This window comes from Panthera leo, chromosome D2 (genome assembly GCF_018350215.1).
Source record: "Panthera leo isolate Ple1 chromosome D2, P.leo_Ple1_pat1.1, whole genome shotgun sequence".
NCBI lineage: Eukaryota > Metazoa > Chordata > Mammalia > Carnivora > Felidae > Panthera > Panthera leo.
This window is the reverse complement of record NC_056689.1, coordinates 24,780,610-24,805,240: the sequence shown is the minus strand read 5'-3', so window position 1 is coordinate 24,805,240 and position 24,631 is coordinate 24,780,610.

The following is a 24,631-nucleotide window of genomic DNA, read 5'->3' as shown; positions in this document are numbered from 1 at the left end:
TCTATCAGGATTGTGAAGACATTAACCAAATAATTCAAATATCTGGCAACATGTGATGACACACAGGACAAAGAACCCACCATAGTGCTCAGAGATGGCTTTCTGTGTGGATGTGTGAAGGCCCCATCCCACCTCTGAGGCTTGAGCAATTTCTCTGCAGGCATCATCCTCGACTCAATTATTCTAACTCCAACCCAAGTCTGTAAGCCTTGAAGAAGGGTTGAGGTTTTCCCCAGAAAACCTCCATGATTCTAACTAGTAACCACAGGGAGTTTTTTCAGCAAGGAAGTAGCGGTGAGGGTGGGAGGAAGGAGAAAGAGAAACAGAAAATCCCGAAGAGAAGCTTAATCAGGTCATCCAAGGACCACTGGCAGACTCTGGAGAACCTTCAGATCTGTAGTCCCCGCCCACCTGGATTCATAAACTCCCTGAAGATTTTGCCAGTATTAGGGGTCAAGAGGGCTCAGTTAGGGTTAGATGGTGACCTCCGTGCGGGTGTTCTGAGTGTATTCACTACATGATCCACTCTCCTCTTCCTTCCCCTTTTGTCCCTCCTCTGCCACCCCACTCTGATCTGTATTGCCAGCAAAGGGGAGGTGATCTCCATAGTTTTCTTCTCCTGAGCTCCTAGGGCCACTGGCTGCCCACTGCAATTGGCCAACAAGAGACACTGGCATGAGTTGTGGAGGAGGTGGAAAGTGGAGAGAAACTTGAGGCCACAGCTTCCTCCACCTTGGACGGCATCTCAGATGACTGAACGGTCTCCTCTCTGGCTTTAGCTCCCATTGGACAGGGCTGTCATGATTCCAGCCAAAGTAGGTAACCCTGGCTCCCACGGCCTTACCTGTGTGTAACTCTGCCTTCTTCACTTCTCTCTCAGTTGATAAACCCGTTTTCCCCAGCTTCATCATCACCTGTGTAAACAGTTCCTGTGCTGAATTTCTTCTCTTGTATATGCTTAAAGTGGGTTCTGATTTCCTTGCTAGGTCCTGATATTTGATCTATTACAATATATATGAAATATATATGAAAAAACCATACTTGATATATTAAAATGGTGACTTGCCTAGTAGGGCAGTCAGTTTCAATATTCAAGAGTAGAGCACAACTACTAAGTCTTTCCTATCCCTCCTCCCCAGCCACCACCCCCCCCCCCATGTAGAAATTGCATAAATGACTATTCAAAGAGAAGATCTATCTCACTGAGCTTCAGGAAAAACTGGGCCACTAGCTGAGTAGAAGCAATTGTAATATGAATCCATTGTCCTGAAAGTGTGTTATAAGCAACCAAGTGCCCCACGGTCACCATATCTTTGGCTCATCACCTATGAGAAACTACACGTATTGTGATTGTAATGGGCAGGCAGCTCAGCCCACAGCTTGGGTGTGCCAAGAGCTCTTGCAATGCTTGAGTTTATTTAAATAAACAGAAGATTTAAAGAGGTAGTGAGAGGAGATAAAAGCAGAAATGTTTCTATTTTTTAAAGAAAGAGGAAGGCAGAGATGAAAATCAGAAAGAGAAGGGGTGAAAGGACTCATGGGGTCTTGTGGTCTGAAAGGCAATGCACTCAGTCCCCATCATGGGACAAGGGACAGAAAGGGAATGAACTAGTGGCCAAATGAGGAAGCAGGAAAAGTGCTAGTTCCTCCTTAATTAGGTCATCCTCATGGCTTCACAATTTAGTCAAAATGTCTGCATTTTGGAAAAACAGATATTTTCCAATAAAATTCAAAGCTGTATTTTGTAGTAAACAAAGAATGATTTTTGCAAATGGACTTCCTTCTTACAAATCAAAATATAAAGTTTCTCTCCTCTAACATATAAAGGAAGGTTTACATACCAAATTTCTCTTATCTCTTAGACTATAATTTACGAACAACTATACAAATTATACACACACACAAAACGCGTGCATATATAAAATGTCTCCACGTATTTAAACTATACCAATTAAACAATTCTACAATTTCTAAGTCACTAAACCAAATCTTCTCTGTCCTACCTTCCAAGGCCTGTTGTCTTTTAAAACACATACCCAAAAACCCCTTGCACTTCTCAAGATACTGTTAAACAAATTCGCTTTATTAATAGAAATCAGGCTCAGATTTTTTATGCTCTATATTCACCTGCATTGGTCCATTAAAAATGTAATAAAAATGCAGGCGCATGCTGCAAATACTAAATTAGAAAAACAGCTGTGCTTTTTACATTGTCCTGCCCTAGAAAAAAGGCACCCAAGACAATCCCAGCAGCTGGCATCTTCTACATGGTGTGCTCATTACCACAAGTAAATAAAGTCAGTAAATTACTGGCAGAGCGCAGGGGGCCATGACGAGTCTAGGAAATAACCCTTTCATCAAACTCTCTGCACACTGTATATTGCCAAGGCAAAAAGCAAATAATGATGATCAATGGAGGATTAATATTTTAGTCAAAGAGGAATGGAGACGAATACATACTATAAATTATTAACCGGCACTTGTACTCTATCCCCTTGGCACAGCGTGAACTGAGCTTCTAAAGAAACAGGATACGAATCTTCTACTTACCTAGCAATATTTTCTTCAACCAATGAATAATATTCATGAAGATGCACGTTTCTGAGACATTCAAGAGGGAAATTTATACCTGAATTTCTCTACCTTTCTACAACAGAATGTAAGCAAAACATAAATATTTCTGTTTCGATTTTATAAACATATATGTGTGTTATATGTTTATAAGTATTCTGAGTGGAAGCAGGGAAACAAAAGACTCCTCAGTTCTAGCTCCTTCTTGACCATGACCAGCAGGGATACCTTAAGCCTCTCTGGGCCTCAATTTTCTGTTAAAGAAGGGGTTGGAATCAGAGATGACCTTAAATGACTTTTCACCTTTAAAGTTCTGTATAAGGGCTTTATAATAAGCAAATAGTAGGAGGAGCTAGGAGATAGTTATAACCAGAGTTACAGCATAAAAATGAAAAACAAGTATAAAAAGGGGCACCTGGGTGTCAGCTGTGCTGACAGCTCAGAGCCTGGAGCCTGCTTCAGATTCTGTCTCCCTCTTTCTCTGCCCCTCCCCTGCTCTCTCTCTCTCAAAGATAAATAAACATTAAAAAAATTGTTTTTAATATATAATAATTGTTCACTTGTTTAAGCCAATAAAATATAAACTGGTGCAGGAGAAAATGCATATTGTGTATATAAAATCATAAGTACATGCAATCATCTGCATATACAGGTTGCTGTTCCCTTAATGAGAAAAAAAAAGTAATTGTCAACCAATAATTGTATACTTAAGTAAAGGAGCCCTATATCTGCATATCTGTAGCATGCCACAAAAGTTGCACAAGAGATTATTAAATAATGAGCACTCAGGGGTGCCTGGGTGGCTCAGTCGACCTCAGCTCGGGTCATGACCTCGCGGTTCATGGGTTCGAACCCCACATCGGGCTCTGTGCTGACAGCTCAGAGCCTGGATCCTGCTTCAGATTCTGTGTCTCCCTCTCTCTCTGTCCCTCCCCCACTCATGCTCTCTCTCTGTCTCTCAAAACATAAAACATTAAAAAAAAAAATGAGCATTCAAAATTTAAGAAATAGTAATACTTGAAATATGGAGCAGTCATAGACTTGCAATTTCCTGGATATGTAATTCTACCAAACAAAAGGCAAGGCAACACTCACTATGTGCTCACTCTAGTGACCCTAACATGAATGACTTGGGATCTGTTTGCCAAGAGCCCACCACAGAAGAGAGGGGAATCAATCTCCAGAATACAAATTAGTCTGGGATGAGGCAACCTAGAGGAGGGTGTTTGTAAGCTAAAGAAAACACAAAGCCAGGGCAGAGGGAGACCATGGCAAGAGAGATCCTTCTGATCCTTTAGGATTTATTTTGAAAATTAGGAAGGCTCCTAATCGCGGCTGTGACACAGAAGTAGACATCAGAGCTTAGAGACCATCTAGTCTTATCCTCACATTCTATGGATTGAAAAAGTTAAGGTCAGAAGGGTATGTACTTTGTCCTATGTTAAGTGCTTGGCAGAGTTAGACTAGAAGCAAATTAAGTCTTCTAACTTCCAGTCAGGCTCTCTTTCCCTCACTGCTTCTCTTTTCTCTGTGTGGGTCCAAAACAAATTCTTCCCTGACTGACTTATGGCAAATGGTCCTCCTGGGATGAATAGAATGTACTGTTACCTTTCCCTCCCTGAGAAGTTCCTCCCAAGCCATAAAGTTTTTCCCAAGCTGACTAATGCTTTGCTTGGTCAGAACTGTTTTTAAGTCATCATTCTAAATATCATCTCCCAGCTGAGTGATCTGGGAACCAAGCTGTTCGTACCCACTGACTTTACCGTGTTCCTCCCAGAGTGGAGAGCCAGCATGGCCTGTGTGATGTAGGTCAGTGACTCACAGGCAAAGTATCACACAAGGGAATAGACGCTCTCTGAAGGACTCAGGGTTTGATGTTAGACGGGCTATAAATGTCTCTGGGTCTCAATTGTCTTATCTGTTTGTTACACAGGGATAGATATTCATTTAAATTTCCAAGGCTGTGGAAACAGAAAACAATTCTTAATACATTTTTTTTTAAATCTGACTTCAGAGATACAGATTTAAGTCTTCGAGTAGGAAGCACATCTTACAAATTATCCAGTGTATTTCCTCATTTCACAAGAGAAAAAAAAGGATCAGAAAAATTTTGCTTTGCTCAGTATGCGCCTGCTAGATGGTTCTAGAGTTGAGGCTAAAAACTGGGCCTTTCTGCGTGCAATTCGGTGCTTTGGGCTCCACGTCACGTTGCTCACCCTCTTTTAAGGGCTTTGTAAATGTGATGATCTAGGACATGTAAAATAATATACTCATACTCAGTCTTGGTAAGACACAAGATGGCAGTCTCCTACACTATCAAGACAGAGTCCCCCCTACACGCACACCAAATTAATTGTGTTTCTCGTAAATTATGTGGTAGGCCTTACCGTATAATTTCAGATACAGAGATGGATTGGGAGTCATCTCCTACAACCTAACAATTTGAGACGATCAAGCTGGGTCATGATGAGGGAGGAAGCCAGAGGAGGAGGGGCCGACTATACTAAAACAGTGCTTCCTAAGACCACAGGGCCACAGATTATAGAGGCAGCTCCAGCCCTCCCTCCCCCAGCCCCCCTGCAGCAAGGGGAGTCAGTTGACCTCTCTCTCACCCAGTTCCACACATATCACTCAAACTTCAGATTACTTTTGGGCGATTTCATTCAGGCTCCTAATCATGTGACAATACCTGGATGAAAATGACAGGTGTGGAGAAATAGACCCAAAGCTTCAAGGCTCTCACTCTCCACTGCGACTGGTCATTATTTGGCACTTGCCTGGGGCTGCTGTACTCCAAAGCACTCAACTATAATATTCTTTTGAGGAATAAATTCTACTCTACGAGTCCCCACTAGGCTCTGCAGAAAATGATTTAAAACAACATAACTGGAATGGATTCCAGAGGAAACATCACCCAGAGCTCTGTGCTGGAGGAGGAGGGAGGAGGCAGAGGAAGGTGGGAAGAGGGCAGGACAGTGGCTAGCTATTCTAGGAGTTTCTGGGACGACTGGGCTACTATGGAGCGGAAGCACCTTGGAGGAGTTAAACTGTTCGCCGGTGCTAGGCTGGGCTCACTGGCCAGAAATGCCTCTTAGACCACTCTTCTCTGTACAAAACAATAGCAGCATTTCAAAATAAGAAAGGAAGCATCCTCCTCAAAGACAGGAGTCATTCCACAGACTTGAAATCAGACCACACTGAAGTTCCGTCTGCAAAATAATGGTTTTTCCTGACATTTTAAACAGCACAATTTAACGGCTCAATGTTGCACTTGACATTTAAGAAGTCGTCCATCTCCAAAAAGCTTATTGGCAGATCTTCTCAGTTCCCAGAATTAGCAAATGTAGTATGCATGTGAGCTCCTTCTACAAGAGCCCAGAGGACTGCTTTAAGAAGGAAGCCCAGAACACTGAGAACTAGCTGCTACCTCTGCACTGAGCTGGGTCTGCCCCTTACCTCAGGCCCTGCCCGCCCACCCGTGTACGCCATTCACCTTTCTGATCAGTCTCCCCATGACAAGAAGGAAGAAAAATCCCCATCTCAGCTTAGTGAACGGTTGCAGTTAAGAAGATAGCTGTCCTAATAAAGTGGAAGAATTAAATTACTTGGTGCCCACAACGGGAAAGCAGGTATTTAAGGGCAAGATTGCGTCAGATGGAATTGTGACTACAATTCTGTAGATTACAAGCTGTGTAACCTTGGGCACATTAGTTGACCTCTCTGTGACTTGGTTTTCTCATTTCTGAAATGGCAATAGCAATCGGACCTATCTCATTGGGTTGTTAAGATGATTAAATGGGTTAATGTTTGTAAAGTTCCTGGAACAACCAGGCAGAGTAAGTGCTATATAATTGTCAGAAAATAATAAATCTCATGTCTATATGAACTTTTTCAGATAATCTGTGTCCTGATTCTCACTGTATGTGACGCAAGCCTAAGCCAATCAATGTATCACATTTCTCCTCGTCTCTGCGATTTCTATGGAAATGCCCCATAGTCCCCATCACAGCCAATAGGATGATATATGTCTAACTCTAGAGCTCCTGGTTCTTTCCTATTAAACTTGAGAGGATAGAATCTGAGAGGATATCGAGCCTGGAGCTGTTGCCACCATTTTTCAAATATGGAAGAAAAATCTGTCAGACAATAACAGCATGAAGGCGATCCATGACAGAAGAAATGGGTTCTGTTGACATTATTTGAGCTGCTGGGCCATGGGATGCTGGAAGCCAAACCCCTCCTAGACTCTTAATGACCAGGAGCCAATACATTTTCCTCTCTTCCTTAAATTAGCTGAAGCTAGGTTTTTGGAGTTTTTTTTTTTTTTTTTTTTTTTTTAATCACTTGCAACTGAGATAAATCAAACTGGTATAATTTACAATATATCTCTGGGCCCATGGTAGGTATCATGGCCAAAAACTCACAGACTTACCAACATTTAAAATTTCAAGTTCTGGGGTGCCTGGGTGGTTCAGTTGGTTAAGCATCTAGCTCTTGATTTCAGTTCAGGTCATGATCTCACAGTTTCTGGAATTGAGCCCTGCATCAGGCTTTGTGTGGACAGGACAGGGCCTGCTTGGTATTCTCTCTTCCTCTCTCTCTACCTCTCCCCTGCTCATTCTCTCTCTCCCCACCCCCCCACCCCCCAACCCCGCCTCTCTCTTTCTCTCTCAAAAATAAAATAAACATTTAGAAAAAATGAAATGTCAAGTTCTGGCTTTGTAATTTTTGTCAGGTCATTTAACTTTTCCTGGTCTCAGTTTCCCCATCTGAAAAATGCAGAAATTGAGCTAAGAAATCTTTATGGACCCTTCCAACTCTAAAATTTTATGACCATGACTTAAATTAAGGTCTTCTTGGCAACCTTCAAGATTCCTCTTAAATTCACTCTTTCCATTCACTGCAAAGCCAAGAAGAATAATTCTAGAAGAATGGATTGTTGGTTTTTTTTTTTTTTTTTTTTTTTTTTTTGGTTGTTGGGCATTTTTAAGGTGGAGAGTGGGAGGAAGTGGGGAGTCAATCCAGTGATGACTTACAGGAGTTTTCAACAGCTCTGTCTTGTTTCATACATCATCAGTGGAATTGCACATCTACTTTCATGTAGAAGAGACACAGGTTAGGTTAAAAAAACTTAAAAAAAAATTTTTTTAACATTTATTTATTTTTTGAGAGGCAGAGAGAGACAGAGCATGAGCAGGGGAGGTGCAGAGAGAGGGAGACACAGAATCCGAAGCAGGCTCCAGGCTCCAAGCTGTCAGCACAGAGCCCGACGCGGGGCTCAAACTTCACAAACCATGAGATCGTGACCTGAGCCGAAGTCGGTCACCCAACCGACTGAGCCACCCAGGTGCCCATACAAAACCTTTTAAGAAAACCTTGCTAGTCCAGAAGCTCACAGAGAATTACAGCAGTTGTCTGCAGTGAGCGATAGAGTGGAGCCCAGGAGAGACTGTCTAACCATCACCTTCCGTGACATCCATTCCTTTCCCCCTTAGCCCACCACATTCTGTGTTATCCCAGAATGATTGTTGAGATATTTAAGCATTTGTATAAATGGGGAGGAAAGAGGAAAACACTGTGATACAGAATATATTTCACCGAATAAAAGATAGTATGATAAACTCTGTTAACTAGACAACAGTTAGCAAATGAACTCAATTATTCAGAACATAATTGGTGTTTGGAAGAGGAGGAAAAAGGACCATTCCTGAGCAAGTTAGGTAAATCTCTCCTCATCCAAAAAATAGAGATTTTTCCACTATTCAACTTAATTTTATTTTTTAATTTTATTAACTTTATTTTTTTTTTTTTGAAGAGTTAGAGAGAGGAGGAGCGGGGAGGTGGGTGTGGGGAGAGAATGTTAAGCAGGCTCCACACTTAGTGCAGAACCCAACTCGGGGCCTGAACCCACTACCCTAAGATTGTGACCTGAGCTGAAATCAAGAGCCAGACACTCAATCGACTGAGCCACCCAGGAGTCCCTCAACTTACTTTTAGACAAAATTCTAATAAGTTGATATCTTCATTTCCCAGGTCACCACAAATTCACTTAATAAGAGAGTGAGAATGGGTGCTAGAAATGGACTCGACTGGAAACCAACAGAAAAAGAGGAGGCCGAAAAACTGTAAAATCCCAACATAACTTAAAATGAGAACCACGGCAGGTCCAAGGTAACTCACTTAACACCTCGGAAGCACTTGCTGAAATGCATGTATTTTTAACATACACAGAAATAGTGCTTATATGTGAGAAGTACTATTCTAAGTGTTCTGCAAATATGATTTGTACACTCATTTAATTTGTATAATAACGTTGTAAAGTACAAAGAAGTTAAATAGCTTGCCCAAGGCCATACAACTCATTATCGGCAGCACCAGGATTCAACCCAGGAAACTAGCTCCTGGTCTCCTTCATTTAACCACCACGCCATGGTGTTGTACCTGTCCCTGCTGTACAGCAAGCATCCTAACTACCAGTCACTATTCACGACGACTGCCATCAACAAATCTAGAATAGACAACAAATATATTCTGTGCAATAAAGCCAAAAAGTGAAAAATTCAGTGTAAAATATTTTTCTTCCAAAGTAACACACCAATATTACTAATATCATAGCATTATAATAATAATATTTGGCTTTTCAAATTAAAAACTTGAGGTATCTGGGGCGTTCATTAACCTGAAGGTCCTCATTCCCTGTTAATGAGAGCTAACTAAAATAGCAATGTTGGATCTCAAATTCTTTCCATTCTAAGTGACAAACATTGTCTTCAACCTCTATATTGAAATTTGCATACTTTACAAAACCTCTAAACACCAAGGCAAAAATCATAGACAAAAAAAGAAATCATTAAGTTGCAATCACAGAAAAAGTTGCAGGGTGCAAGCTCTACCTGGTGATGGGCTTTATGACCATCAAAAGTTTTTTCCTTGGGGAGCCTGACTGGTGCAGTCAGTTAAGCCTCCAGCACTTTGTTTTGGCTCAGGTCATGATCTCGAAGTTTGTGAGTTCAGGCCCCCAACTGGTCTCTGTGATGACAGTGTAGAGCCTGCTTGGGATTCTCTTTCTCCCTCTCTCTCTGCCCTTCCCTTCTTACTCTCTCTCCCCCTCTCTCTCAAAATAAACAAATAAACTTAAAAAAATTTTTTTTCCCTCGGTAAAATATTAAACCTATCGTCTATAGTAGCATAATCCAAATACTTAGATTTGGGCTATGGGAATGGAGAATATGATAAAGAATAACAAGTTTTGGTTCCTGGTTATCTCTTTCTTTGTGGAACAAATAACTTCTTAGAATTCTCTGGGGCATTTTCGTTCACAGTGTCATATTTATACCACCTCTTTTACCCTTGTATTAAATTTCACTCCTAAGCCACTAATTGTAGAGTTGGCTTGATTCAATGTCTTATGAGTAGCTGTGTGTGTGTGTGTGTGTGTGTGTGTGTGTGTGAAAGAGAGAGAGAGAGAGAGAGGGAGGGAAAGAGATAGAAAGGGAGAGAGTTTACATTGTGTGTGGCCAAAGCAAGAATTGTTTACTTCTTTAAAAGAAATATCAATAATGTTCATGCCAAGACAGCAGCCAAAGGAAAAGGAAACCCAGTACTGGCTATAGAAGCAAGCCAGAGAAAGTAGAGCCAAAAATAATCTGGCTGAAAGAAGGAAAGATGACAGAAACAATGAAGCTGGTGAGTGTCCAATGCTGAGCACATTTAACCTTTCATTGTTATGACATGTGGATTTCCTGTAAATTTTTCAAGGCCCAAATCTGACCCGCATTCACACATGTGAACTGGGGACCTGAGTCTGAAGTAGAAGTTTTGACCGTTTCCTTAAATTCACCTTTCCTGATTTTATCAGTAAGTTTGAATTTATATGAGAAGGTATATACTGCCTACGTTTGTTAGCATAAATTTATGTTTCATACTATTCTCGGTCAGTATTTTTGGTGTTGATTCTTACAAGTTCCTCGTCTTTCTTGAGCAAGTGACTGTTATAGAATTTTGTGTGTGCACAGAATTGAGTTAATGATACCTTTTATTTTATAACACTCTGGAATCACTGGTTCTTAAGACCTTTCTTTCTACATCGCGCCCCTCTGTCTTCAACATCAGGCCCAATACCAGCCCCACTGTAGCACCTGATGGATTTAACATATGTATTTGAATATCCACCTGTCTTTGTAAAATGCATGCAGTTGTTTTGTGTTAAAAATAAGTATTCATAATTTATATAACGTATTATTCTATAGAAGTGATTGTTCCTATATATATTTTACTATATGCTATGTTTTTAAGATCTATTCACACTGCAGTATGTCCATCTAGTTTAGTGTTTGTAATAGTTGAGGGATATCCCATGGTAATCATGCTACCCAAATCACTTACCCTTTCTCCTTGTGTGTTCCCTAGGTAACTACCACAACCCTCCCATTATGAATAATGCTGGCACAAACATTTTCATATATCAGTCTTTTGTTAAAAAAAAAAAAGAGGTTTTAATCATATAGACCGTTTCAGACGTCTTTTTTTTTTACAACTTTTTAATGTTTATTTTTGAGTGAGAGGGAGCATGCATGCGCAGAAGGGGCAGAGAGAGAGAGGGCGACAGATGACCCAAAGTGGGCTCTGTGCTGACCACAGCGAGCTGGATAGGGAGATTGAATTCACAAACCACGAGATCACGACCTGAGCCAAAGCAGGACGCTCAACTGACTGAGCCACCCAGACGCCCCTGTTTCAGACTTCTAGGTCTAACGTTTTTATTTCATTGCCAAGGACCCTATGTTGAAAGAGGTTAAGAATTTTGCATCCAAAGGAGAAAAATCATCACATTGCAGAAAAGTAGTTAGTAGCAAGACCAAGACAAAAACTAGCTCCCCCAGCTCTCAGGCTGCATGCTCTGGCATATTTAACCTATTTACCAGATATATAAAATACAAAACAATCTCTTAACATTAGATATTTTTCGAGGTGCCTGGGTGGTTCAGTCGGTTAAGGATCAGACCTTTGATTTCAGTTCAGGTCATGATCTCACGGTTCCTGAGTTGGAACCCCGCATCCCCTGCTTGGGATTCTCTCTCTCTCCCTCTCTCTCTCTCTGCCCCTCCCTCGCACTCCCTTTCTCTCTCTCAAAATAAATAAATAAACTTAAAATAAATAAATAGATAGATAAAATTAAGTGTTTTTCATCACACAAGTGTTGAAAGTGGGTACTGAAATGGCTCGTTTAGATAAATTCAATATGCGCTATCCTAGAAATTGTAAGTTCTGAATATGTTACTATATTCTACTAACTGATAAGAAGGATAAAATCACAAGCTAAGAGGAAATACATTGGCATCGTTGCACACTGGTACATAGCAGGCTGCAGTTATGTAACGTATTTAAAGCTAAAATGCCAGGAAACAACCCAAACTCTACCTCCGACCAGCTGTGTGGTTTGTTATTTTTGTTAAGAAAGCTTCCAAAGGGATGTGAGTCTGTATCTTTGGGGAAATATTCTGTGCTTCTGAGCTCCACTGCCGGGGAATGGCCTCATTTATCATTTTGCATCTTCTGCACCAGGCCCTCTACAGAGCATTCGAACAGAGTCATTTCGGAATCACTGGTGGGAGGCTGGAGCGATAGAATACAAATAGCTGTATCTCCTTGGACAGCTTGCTTTACTTCTATGAGCTTCTGTTTCCTCATCTAAAAACAAGGGAGAGTCTGGCATGTAACAGACAATGAATAAAAGGTATCATTTTTCCTTAGCCTTATTTGTCAGCTAAAGCCCATGTGTTCCACTACTCTTTATAATAAATATGCTTTTATTCTTTTATTATGACATAAAAATGAAATATAGATTCCTTGATGTTTTTGGATTATACTGTGTCTTACAAATAGCGAAATAGTGTGCATGATGTGTGCAGAAACAGATTTACCACGAAGCTGATGAAACCACAAATGCTGGTTGTTGCTGGGGCTTGTGGAGTCTTCTCGGTGGGGAAGGGAAGGCCGACTGCGCTCAGAAGCATTATTGTATGTGTTTCTGGTAAGTTGCCTAAGATCTCTGAAGAAAGGGACTGGAATCTCTAAATCTTCAGTAATTTATCTGATAGTTTTCTATTTAAATACATATTCCCTTTTATACTTAATTTTATATTTGTAATTTTATGTCCTTTTAAAAAAAAGTACCCCCCAAATTAAATTACTTTAGACTCCACAAAATTTGGATTTGCCCTTGGATGTATGAATAGCATTGTAATTAAGCAATTTGAGAAAAGCACATAGATAAATCTCAATTCACCCGATGACTTGTCTGGAGCAGAAGAGGTCCCCTAAGTTGAACTTTTGGGCAAGTGACTCTTTTGTCTGGACCCTTAGCTTTCCCATCTTAAAACGTGCAGGGTTGACTGGCTCCATAAGATCCCTTCCCACTCAGATAATCCTGACTTGATACCTGTCTTTCTATACTTCCAATATTATTTTCCAGTAAATAATGTTTTAAAGGAAGTCCGTAGTGAATACTCAGTTTAAACTTTTCAAGTCTTCAGTACTGAGAATAATCACATCCACCCTCCAACAAGTATTTATCTTGTAAATGTAAATGAATGAATAGAGTTTAAAATAAAGCACACTGGTAGCAGCGCGTCACTATGTAACTAATTTGCTTTATAAGGGCAGGAACATTGCTTCTGGTGGTTCTAGTTCAAAATAACCGAGAGAAAACTACATGCTGATTTTCATTTATATCATACTCAAAATAATCCATTCTGAAAGAGGAAGAGGTATTTTTACCGTCCCAATGAGACCAACTAAACTTGTAAACCAAGTTGTTTTAGAAAGAATGAAGAAAATAGATGAGGCATTTATGAGAAATCAATGGTACTTGTTCTCTTCTGAGCTTAGAGAATTGACAAGATCTGAGAAGATTTTAAAAGGAAAAAAAAAGATAATCTAGTTTAGTCTTTGAACATAACAACAAAACATTGGAGGTTGGAGTCATTCTTTTCTAGTGGTGAATTCCACAACATATTGCTGCTTATTGGGCGCAGGGGATATGTTCTGGGAAATCTGGAAAAACAGGTATGATGGAGTCAAGATTTTCTGAGTGGGAAGGAAACTCATGGAGCCAATCAAATTTACGTGTTTTGAGATGAAAAAAGCTGAGGCTGAGACAGAAATGTGATCTGCCCCAAATCAAATACCCAGATGAGGCAAAACTGAGGCCACACCCATGACGTCAAGTCTGGTACAGTTTGCTCCTCACTAACCTGGGTTTACAGAATCATTTATTTGAGTGCTGGCATACTTCAGTGCCCAACTGGGAGCTTGTGGTACAAAACACAGAGCAAGTTTTCACTACTCAATATTATATTTTATGATAAAGTTACAGTAATTAAGAGAATGGGTGTTGGTGCAAAGCTAAGCAGAGACCCGTGGAACACAGTGGGGTACCTCAAAATTAGGTTCACACACATAATCTTGTTGCATGAAAACAATGGATTCGTAGATTAGAAGGTAACAATAGCCCATCAATCAATAGTGTTTGAACAAATGGTTTTCCATATGGGAAAAATAAATCAATAAAACAACCTAGATCACTACTTAAAACCTGTCTCTCTCTCTCTCTCCAGGTTCATGAAATGTAAAAAAATAAAACTTTAATATGTTTAGAAGAAAAATAAGAGAATGTATTTATGACATTGGGATGGGGAAAGACTTCTTAATCAAATCACAAAAACATAAATCATAAAGGAAAAGATTTGTTATTTCAACCACATTCTAAAATTCTAAAAATGCATCAAGATACATAATATATATATATAGTATTTTTATTTCTAAAAAATACTGAACTATATCTTTAAGATTTGTGTACTCTGTTTATGTCTCTTATACTTTAATTTTTTTAAGTTTACCAAAAACAAGACACTATAATAAAAGTGAAAAGGTTGGCCACACTCTGGGTAAAGATATTTAGAATACCTACAATCAACAAAGGATTATTATCCAGAATATATAAATTACTTCCTCAAACCCAGGGGAAAGGATGAATATTCAAATAGAAAAATGTGCAAAAGATGTGATGAGGCAAGTCATAGATAGGAATCATGAATGGTCAACGAAATGAAAAGATGTTTAACCTCACTGGACACATGAAAATGAAAATCATAACAAGGAAACATTTTATATACATTTAATTAGCAAATGTTAATAAGTCTGGTAGGACCAAGTATTAGTGAGAATATAGAGCATCAGAAACTTTCATACATTGCTGGTGGCAGCAAAACTTGGTAAAAAAAAATTACTTAGGAAGTTTTGGGAATATCCATTAAGTTATATATAAATGCCATGACCCAGCAATCCCTCCCTAAGCAAGTAATGAAGAGAAACTCTTACACGTTCACTGGAAGACATGTACAAAAATATTCATACATTCATTGTTTGTAATAACAAAATAGTAAACCAACTAAAAGTTCAAACAGCAAAAGAACAGATTAATAAGTTATAGTATAGTCAATAGAATACAGACTGTGAAAATAAACGAACTAGAGCCAAATGTATCAGCATGGGTACATTTCACAGAAATAATATTAAATGGAAAAGGGGAATTTACAAAAGGATGTTGACAGTATGATTCTGGGTCTTAGTCTGACTGTAGTTTCACCGAGAGTTTACCAAACCCCTTTGGAGAGACAGCAGACTAGGCCATGAGTGAGTCCTAAGAAACACTGGACTCACACAGTTGGGACAATTGGCAGGGCATAGTATGGGCCAGGTACTGGACAATAGGCAGGAATACGGTCTGTATTTGCTGCTTCTGATCTCATCTTGGTTAACATTCAGCTCTCAGGAACAGGTCCAAACAGAACATACATATGGGGAACATACAAGTGTCCTCACCTGACCCAAGCAGAAGAGAAGAAATGGAACTTCATCTGCATATGACCCAAGAAAGCCAAGTACAGGTAAGCAGAGGGCAAGCCTCACTCGGCCATTTTTAGGTTGAAAAGATAATGACATATATGCCTCTGAGTCACACTGCTCCAATGTGGACTGTAAGCGTGACATACAGTTTTCACCCTGGGAACTCCCTGCACCATCGTCCTGGGGAGCCCCTTCATCTCTTCCCTGAGTTGTGTGTCCTGTTTTTTGTATCCTATGTCTTCTTCTTTCCACATATGTTCATTTATTGTGGTAGAACATATCGCCCCACAACTTTCTAAGAAATTATTTTGGAGAGATAAATGTTTTAAATCTGAAAATATCTGTCCTTGATACTTCATTAACAGTTTGGCTGGATATAAAATTCTGGTTGAGAAGTAATTTCCTTCAGAATTTTGAAGGCCTTTTTCCATGGCCTTCTAGCTTCCAGTGTTGTTTTTTAGTACAAATCTCTTTTAATCCATTGTGCTGAGAATTCATTGGGCCCTTTCATTTTGGAAAACCGATGTCCCTTGATTCTGAGAAGCATTCTTGAACTACCTTGTTGATGATTCCCTCCTTTCCATTTCCTCTCTTACTGCTGTTTTTCTTTAATTCAGATTTTGGAAACTCTGTTTTTGGTTCTTTACTTGTCTCATGTTCTCTGCTGTGGTGGCAGTGAGGGACCTTGGGATCTGAATGCTTCTTAACAATACACTTTAGCTTTCAATCAGTCATCCTTAGCCAAGCCCTTGCTTCCCCTCTCTCCACCTGTCCCCCAACTCTGGTGCCACCAATGTGGAGGTGTTTCAGGATTGTGTAGTAGAAATCTAATTGGTTCTCATCTTTACCCAATATCAGTTTAGGATTTGGCTTTCTCCGGTTTACTGTCAATTCCCACTCATACATCTATTTTTACGCTTCTAAAATGCTGTTGCTATGGATTCCCCTTGGCTGTGAAACAAAATACAAACTAAGCCTGGTCATAAAAAGAAAAGACCAACTAGGAAGTGTATATTACATGTGATTTGGAGGTAGGTTCTCACTGTTCAGTCTGTGGAGATGGTCATACTCTCCTTGTCATTGGAGGTTTATGCCCTCAACTAAAAATGTGTCTCTGTGTGGCTTACATGGGAGTTCAGGAGGGATTGAAATTATACGTGTGTATCAAAGCCACCATCTTTACCCAGCAGTTTATATAATGATGTGACTACTGTTTAATTCCTTATATCTTTTATATATCTTAAGTGTCATACAATTAACTAATGAAAGAGTTGAGATACCACACTAAAGTCATGAAGTTTAAAGAAAGGTTCTTCTCTATATACATAGACACCTTGAAAATTCCGTCTACATTTGGAAAGGGCAGAATTACAGAGCTTGAGACTGTCAGATCCAACACTTTCCCCCTCATTTTCAAGAAGAGCAAACTCTGCAGGGTGCTAATGTGATTTGTTCATGAACATTAGCAGCAGAGCTAAACCTATCAGAAAATCTTGTGATTGTGGGTCAAAGGTCTTTTGCTAAGTATCCAGAGACCTCAGTCTAGTGTTTTTTCACAGCAGACTAAACTGCTTCCCCAATTATTTAGTTATTCTATTTAGTGTTTTTCCTACTGAAAACATTCAAAAGATTCAAATTTCTTATAGGTCACACCATAGTCAAAAAGAACTAAATTTATATACATTGTTTGAACCAGTCAGCCAACTGGGTATTTTTATATGAAAAATCTATTCTTAGATAAGTGATAAAATGGGACAATCTTAAGCAGTTTCTCATGGTGGTTAATCTGGACTAGCTCAGGCCTTCTCCTTCACGTTATCACTCAACTAATTTTATACACACACATGCACGCACACACACACATACACACATACACACACACATATCTCAGATACAGTTTGCCAAACCCTGGGTGTTTCACTTGGTTGGGGACACTAGATGTTAAGTCACACATTTTCATTGTTCCTACAGATGTCTTTAATTTTATATTCAGACTTACATTTGCATTCTCATGGGTAATGTGTTGCAACACCCCCTCTGCTTTTCCACATCGCCTTGGGAACACAGCCATCTTGGGGATTCAGGAAGCACGCACCCCAAAAAGGATTGAATTGTGAAAGTTCATTCCATTTAAACAAAGTTGGTTCCCTGGCTTTTCTCCTTTGCAAACTAATGTGCACAATAGCTTATAAGGTAATTATGCATTCATTTTAAGACTTCAAGAATTGAGAACTCAGCCAGATTTTTCAAAGCAAAGAAAATAATCAAATAGTTTTTATATCCCAGAGTTTTAAAATACTGCCAAATAACACCATAAAAAATGTCTAACACACACACACACACACACACACACACAGCTACTGGGAAAGTATTTCTGAATAAATGAATATTCCAGAATGTTTTCACCTATTATGCTTTTTTTCCACAGAAAAAATTTTAAAATCCACTCACTTTTATTTCAAGAATCTGAACAGAATTTGTAAATGCCTGCACAAAAAGCAGATAAGACAAGCAGAGGAAGACTACATTCCTCAGACATATTTTTAAACTTAGCAGCAACGCTATCTTCAAATACACTTCATTCTCTATTGATTGTGTTCACGGATCTTAAATAGTGGATAGTTTGAGGTTAAATATAAAGGTAGAATCTGAAACCAGAACACAAGATGATTCACAGATCCTTGATTTGTGGTTTTAAATGTGGACACGAGGTAACATTTGGTAGGGCTTTATTTTTACCTTTGCCTGATGTGGTCCGGAATCACAGGTGAAGGAGGTAAGTGGTTGGCGAGCAGCTGCCTGCCATTAAATCCATCTGCTTCTCAAAACCATGAGGACAGACAGAATGCTGCAAAACTCACCCTTATGCTTTCTGTTAGTTCAATCTGTCAGTTTCAGCCCCATGTCCCTAGTCTCCTTCCTTCTGGGAATAAACAATATTCCTTTCATGAGAGCCTTAAGTACATTAGGACAGAAAAACAAAAACCAGGGGAAAAAACCAGATTTGTATCTACACAGACTGTGTTCTCCCTTCTCTGGAGCTTCATGTTCCTGTAAGGAGTGAAACGAGAAATAATAGCTGATAGTTATGAAGCATTTCCTGAATCCTAGGCTCTTTACATAAGCTGTCTCCTTTCATCTCTGCACACACTACGACACAGAGACCATCGTTATTCCTATTTTATACATAAGAACAGTGATGCTTTGAGAAATTAAATTTCCCAAGGTGACTCAGCCAGCAGATGGTGAGCTAGGTTCAAATCCTGACAGCCTAAATCTAGAGTCACAAAGCCTAACCCACGCTTGACTGAAAAAGAATCACCTCCTAGCATTTGCTAGACAGCTTCCCCAACATCAGTATCCTACTTTTCACTAAATTATAAAAGTGTTCCCTATCTCACCACTGGGCACCATGTTGAGACTAATTTGGATCCTCTATGAAAGAATTATCCTGTGGAAAATAACTTTAGTGCTAAATCACAATAAAGATAGGAGTATTCTTTTTAAATCAACTTGATTGAGGTATAATTTTTATACAATATGTGCCACTTTTGTGTATAAGTTGATGATTTTTGACAAATGTATAGACCATGTACCCTCATCCCAGTCAAGATATATGCTATTTCCATCATCTCAAGAAATCCCCTCGTGTTCTTTTGTAGTCAATCCCCACCAACCCCCCACATTCAGTCCTAAGGAACCACTGATCTACTTTTTGCCATTATAGATTAATTCTGACTGTTAATTCAGATAAATGGAATCATGTTATATGTATTCTTTTGTGTCTAACTTTATTAGCTTTTGAGATCCATCCATTCCTTTACATGTATCAATAGTTAATTACTTTCTATTGCTGAATAGTATTCCATTTTGAATTGAATGAAGATATACCAAAACTTTTCATCTATTTACCTGTTGATAAACATTTGGGTTTACAGTTTGGGCTATCATGAATAAAGCTGGTAAGAACATTCATGTATAAGTCTTGAGTAGAATTTAAGTCATATGATAAATGTGTGAGTGTTCCAATCATTCTACATCCTTACAAATACTTGGTATTATCAGTCTTTTCAATTTTAGCCATTTTAGCGGTTGAGTAGTAAGATCTTGCTATTTAAATTTACATTTTTCTGATGACTAACAATAATAATAACAATAATGTTGAGCATCTTTTCTCATGCTGATTGGTCAAACATATGTTTTTCTTTTTTTTTTTTCTTTTGATGTACACAGCAAAAGTAGCAAACTCTGATACTCTTTTCTTTACAAACTAAAGAAAGCCAAAGGACTGTTACCCCTGTACTTTGTATCTCTCTGTGGGAGAGGTGACACCTGATATCTCCAGTTATAATCTGCTTTATGAGGCCCTGGGATTCACCTGTAGGTTTGAGTAGCACTTGTGGCTTCCTGTGTCTGAAGCCCTGATGCTCCAGCACGAAGTGGACATCCTCAAAATGTTTGAATTAAAATGAATTGGATTGGGGCACCTGGGTGGCTAAGTTGGTTGGATGTCCCACTCTTGGTTTTGGTTCAGGTAATGATCTCGCAGTTCATGGGTTTGAGCCCCATGTCGGGCTTTGTGCTGATGGTGCAGAGCCTGCCTGGGATTCTCTCTCCCTCCCTCTCTCTGCCCCTTCCCTGCTCTCTTGCTCTCTCTCTCTCTTTCTCAAAATAAATAAATAAACTTTTTAAAAATTTAAAATGAATTGAACTGATAAATTCTTTAGACTGAGTAGAAGTTGCAGTGGGGGTGGGGAGGATGGGACTCCCCAGGTTTATTTACAAATATCCATTCTGATACAAGCATTGTTTTCTATGTATTATACTTTCTCACCTTTCAGTATTAACTATTTAATGTCCTCACACACCATGATGACACAGAATAATACACCACCTTTGATTCAGAATAAAATCAGTTACTGTTAGGTTAAAAAATTCTACTTTAACTCTTCATGATTGCTTCTATTGGACCCTTGTCTCATTTCACACATTGTTTGACCTTCTGTGAATAACGCAGGATGGACTAACGTGGGAGTGTTTGTGACTTGCTCCTGATTTCTAGTTTTCCTTCAGCCTTTAAAACTCCCAGATGCCCAGCAAGTTCACACTGCTTCTAGTCTCTCAACTGTAGGTCTCCTTTCTATCCAACCTCCTCAACCTCAAAGCCCAGGTAGGAGATGAAATTTAAGGTGACAGATTGACACAAAAATCTTAACTATTATTTTTATCCATCGTCCTTACCAGATAACACTTGTTTTTAATGGTAGCAATCGATGTCTTATCCCAAAGGAGTGAAGATTGAAATTCACTGGTCCGATGGTAGGACAGAATGATGAGTAGGAAAGTTTTTGGATCACATTTTTCTATGCTTCCAATGTAATGTGGATGCCTTATGACATGCTGTGTTTGAACTTTCCACATAATCTCTTATTTTCAAAAGACAGTAGTCAACCCTCTGGGAAGCTACATACAAGCTTTGGTTTACTCCATGTGAATATTTCAACAATCTAAAAGGATGTGTGAAGGACAAAACCTCAGCGGTATTTGGTACATGTGGTAAGGTGGGCCAGTCATGATGCCATAACCTGACACTGCATGGAATTTCATGCCACCTGCAATTTTCTAAACTAACTTAACAGTAAAGCTGAAATCCATTTGAAATTGTTAGAGAAAACCTACATAAAGCTTCTGCAAGGAATAAAATACAATCCGTAACCAATGTGTCTTTTAAATGTCTATTATTACGTCATGAAAGCGTATTCTTACGTTAACAACAACAAAGTCTACTACAAAGAATACTATGATGAGAATCAAGAAACCCAGAGCCTTTGTTTTTACTTCTGCCACTCACTAACTTTGCAACTCTGGACAAATCATTTATTCTCCACCTACAAAATTGGGATTGTGGGGGCACCTGGCTGGCTCAGTTGGTAAAGCATGGGTCTCTTGATCTCAGGGGTTGTGAACTCGAGCCCTAAACTGGGTGTAGAGCTTACTTAAAAATAAAATCTTAAAAAAAAAAAAAAAAAAGAAACTGGGATTGTAATAAATGTTTCTCCCTCCTGAGGATAATAGGAAGATAAATGTCTGCAACAGTGACTTGAGTTGCAACATAAATCCGAGGCGTTATTATTTTTAGTACAGAAAGCCTAGAAATAAATGCCATATTGTCCTAACATTTTTGTTATTTTAATTGGTCCAAATTATATGTTTTCTTGTGGGATTTTTATTTGGCTCTTTGTGCAAGAGATAGACAAAAAAGAACAAAGTCATGGGAAAACAGAGAAATAAGGAGAGGAAACAAATAAGACAACTTTGATTAACATATTATGCTAAAATTACTGTGAGAAATGACAGGCGATTCTAAATTAGATAGCTACAACACAAGAGATCCCCTTCCTGAGCTATTTCAAACCAAAGCTCTGTGCGAGAAAACGAAGCCAAACAAAGAACATATGTCACTGTAAAAGCAAAGTAACCGAAAGCTCAAATAGCTAAATGGTCTCCATGATTAGAAGTAAAGAAAGGCACATTAGCTACGAAGTGGATCCCATAAGTATACAAATCTCTCTAAGGGTAGGGATGTTCTCTCTGGATTCTCTTTCAGAGTAAAAGGCTGAGCATCAGGAGTTTCTACTAGATGAAAATCTGAACTCTTCCAGGGCCTAGGCCTGCAGACATTCAGCCAGGGGCTAGCCACTGGACTTCAACAGCTTCATCTTCTGTCACCCAGCAGAACAGCCTCCAAAAGCAAATGACATCAGTCTCAAGATGTACATCTAGTGGGTGGAAATGCATGTAGCACACTTGAGGGTCATGACCAGCAGCTATTGTTCATTTTCATATAAAAATATAAAAAGATTCGGGACACCTGGGTGACTCAGTCAGTTGAGCATCTGAGTCTTGATTTTGGCTCAGGTCACGATCTCAGTTTGTGAGTTTGAGCCCCACATCAGCTTCGACGCTGGCACTGTGGAAACTGCTAGGGTTACTCTCTCTCCCACTCTCTCTCTCTCTCTCTCTCTCTGCAAAGATGCAGTACTCTTGGTCTGAAAAAGGTAAATGTTAAAGATACAAAAGTTAATGAATTGTATGGATAAAACAATGACTCTGTCCTTAACTTGCCGGGATAAGTGCCTCTCCTGAAACTTGAGTGAGGTGCACTTGGGACAAGCAAAGTGAAGTTCTACTGTGAAGCATGGAAGGTATCATACTGCTTATCACAGAAGTAGTATAATTTCTGATTACTTGTCTAAATCATCAGTTCCCTGAAGGCTGGATTTAATCACTGTTCTGTCCCTAGCCATTTAGCACAGTGCCAGCCACTTGGAAGGTGCTTAACGAATCTTAGTTCTCTTATATGGCCCTTCCTGGGTCCACTTCTCTCTTAGAGGGTCTGTGGTAATGGTGACCCAGATGCAAAGATTTCTTCTAGGATGGGAAGATTGTGCAATTACTTCATGTTCCTAGAGTAGTCGAAGAAGAGGAGGGGACCAAATAAGCAGCACATACTTCAGTTACTCCTGCTTCATTCGTTTTCTGTTTCCATAGCAACAACACTTCACCTCTCATCCCTTTTGATATAGAAACACTGGTAAATAGCAGTCCAGAAAGGATGAAACATGCAATTTTGAGTGGGCACTTCAGACATTACTTTCTTAATTTCTCCTTTTTTAATGTTTATTTATTTTTGAGAGACAGAGAGAGACAGAGCACAGCAGGGGAAGGGCAGAGAGAGAGGGAGACACAGAATCCGAAGCAGGATCCAGGTTCTGAGCTGTCAGCACAGAGCCTGAGGTGGGGCTCGAACTCACGAACCACGATGTCATGACCTGAGCCGAAGTTGGAGGTTCAACCGACTGAGCCACCTAGGTGCCTCTATTCTCTTAATTTCTGAAGACAATCAAAGTTGGTCTTTAACTTGTGTTTATTTCATTAACAGTGCTACACTACTTTTTAAAAAATGTTTATTTATTTGTTTTGAGAGAGAGAGAGAGCATGCACGAGTGCATGTGCATGAGCAGGGGTGGGACAGAGAGAGAGGGAGAGAGAATCCCACGCAGGCTCTGTGCTGTCAGCGCAGAGCCCAGTGCAGGGCTCAAACCCATGAACCTTCAGATCATGACTTGAGTGGAAACCAAGAATAGGACTCTTAACCGACTGAGCCACCCAGGCACCTCGCAATGCTACACTACTCTTACCCAAAATAATTACCTCAAATAATTTTCATAGTAGAGATATCATTCGTAATTCCAAAAAGGGCACAACTTAAACAATTTGGGGGAAATCTCAGTCAATTAAAAAACATATAAAACAAATGGATATCTGTATAGCTCAAAATAGCTCAAATATCTATTATGTATGTATATTTATATATATGTATATACACATTTATATATATATATACACACACACACATATACATACACACACAATTTATAATTTGCTGTGTGATTACAGGCGCCTGGGTGGCTCAGTCGGTTGAGTGTCTGACTTCTGCTCAGGTCATGATCTCACAGCTCCTGAGTTTGAACCCCACGTAGGGCTCTGTGCTGACAGCTCAGAGCCTGGAGGCTGCTTCTGATTCTGTGTCTCCCTCTCCTTTTACCCCTCCCCCAATCATACTCTCTCTCTCTCTCTCTCTCTCTCAAAAATAAACATAAAAAAAAAGAAAAATATAATCTACATTGTGATCACAATGCCATGGACAGATAAAACCAACTTTCAGTAGAAGAAATGGTTAAAAGATGCTAAGCCAGTAGTTCTCAAAAAGGGGTCTCTGGACCAGCAGCAATCATAGACTCCACCCTGGACCTACTGATTCATAAACTTTGGGGCTGGGACCCAACAGTCTGTGCTTTAACAAGCACTCGAATTATCAAATCAACAAGTCATACACTTTAAGCATGCACAATGTTATACATCAATTATACCTCAATTAAAACAAAACAAAAAAACAAGCCCAAGTGATTCTGATGTACACCACAGTTTAGGAACAACTGCCCTGATCTATACATATTACTATCCTTATTTCACCAATGAGGGAACATTAGCTCATACATAACCCAGCTAATGGAGTCAGGGACAAGAGCCAGAACTTGTGATTCTGAATCCTGTGTGCAGCATTGGAAGAAAAGAATCAACTGAAGAA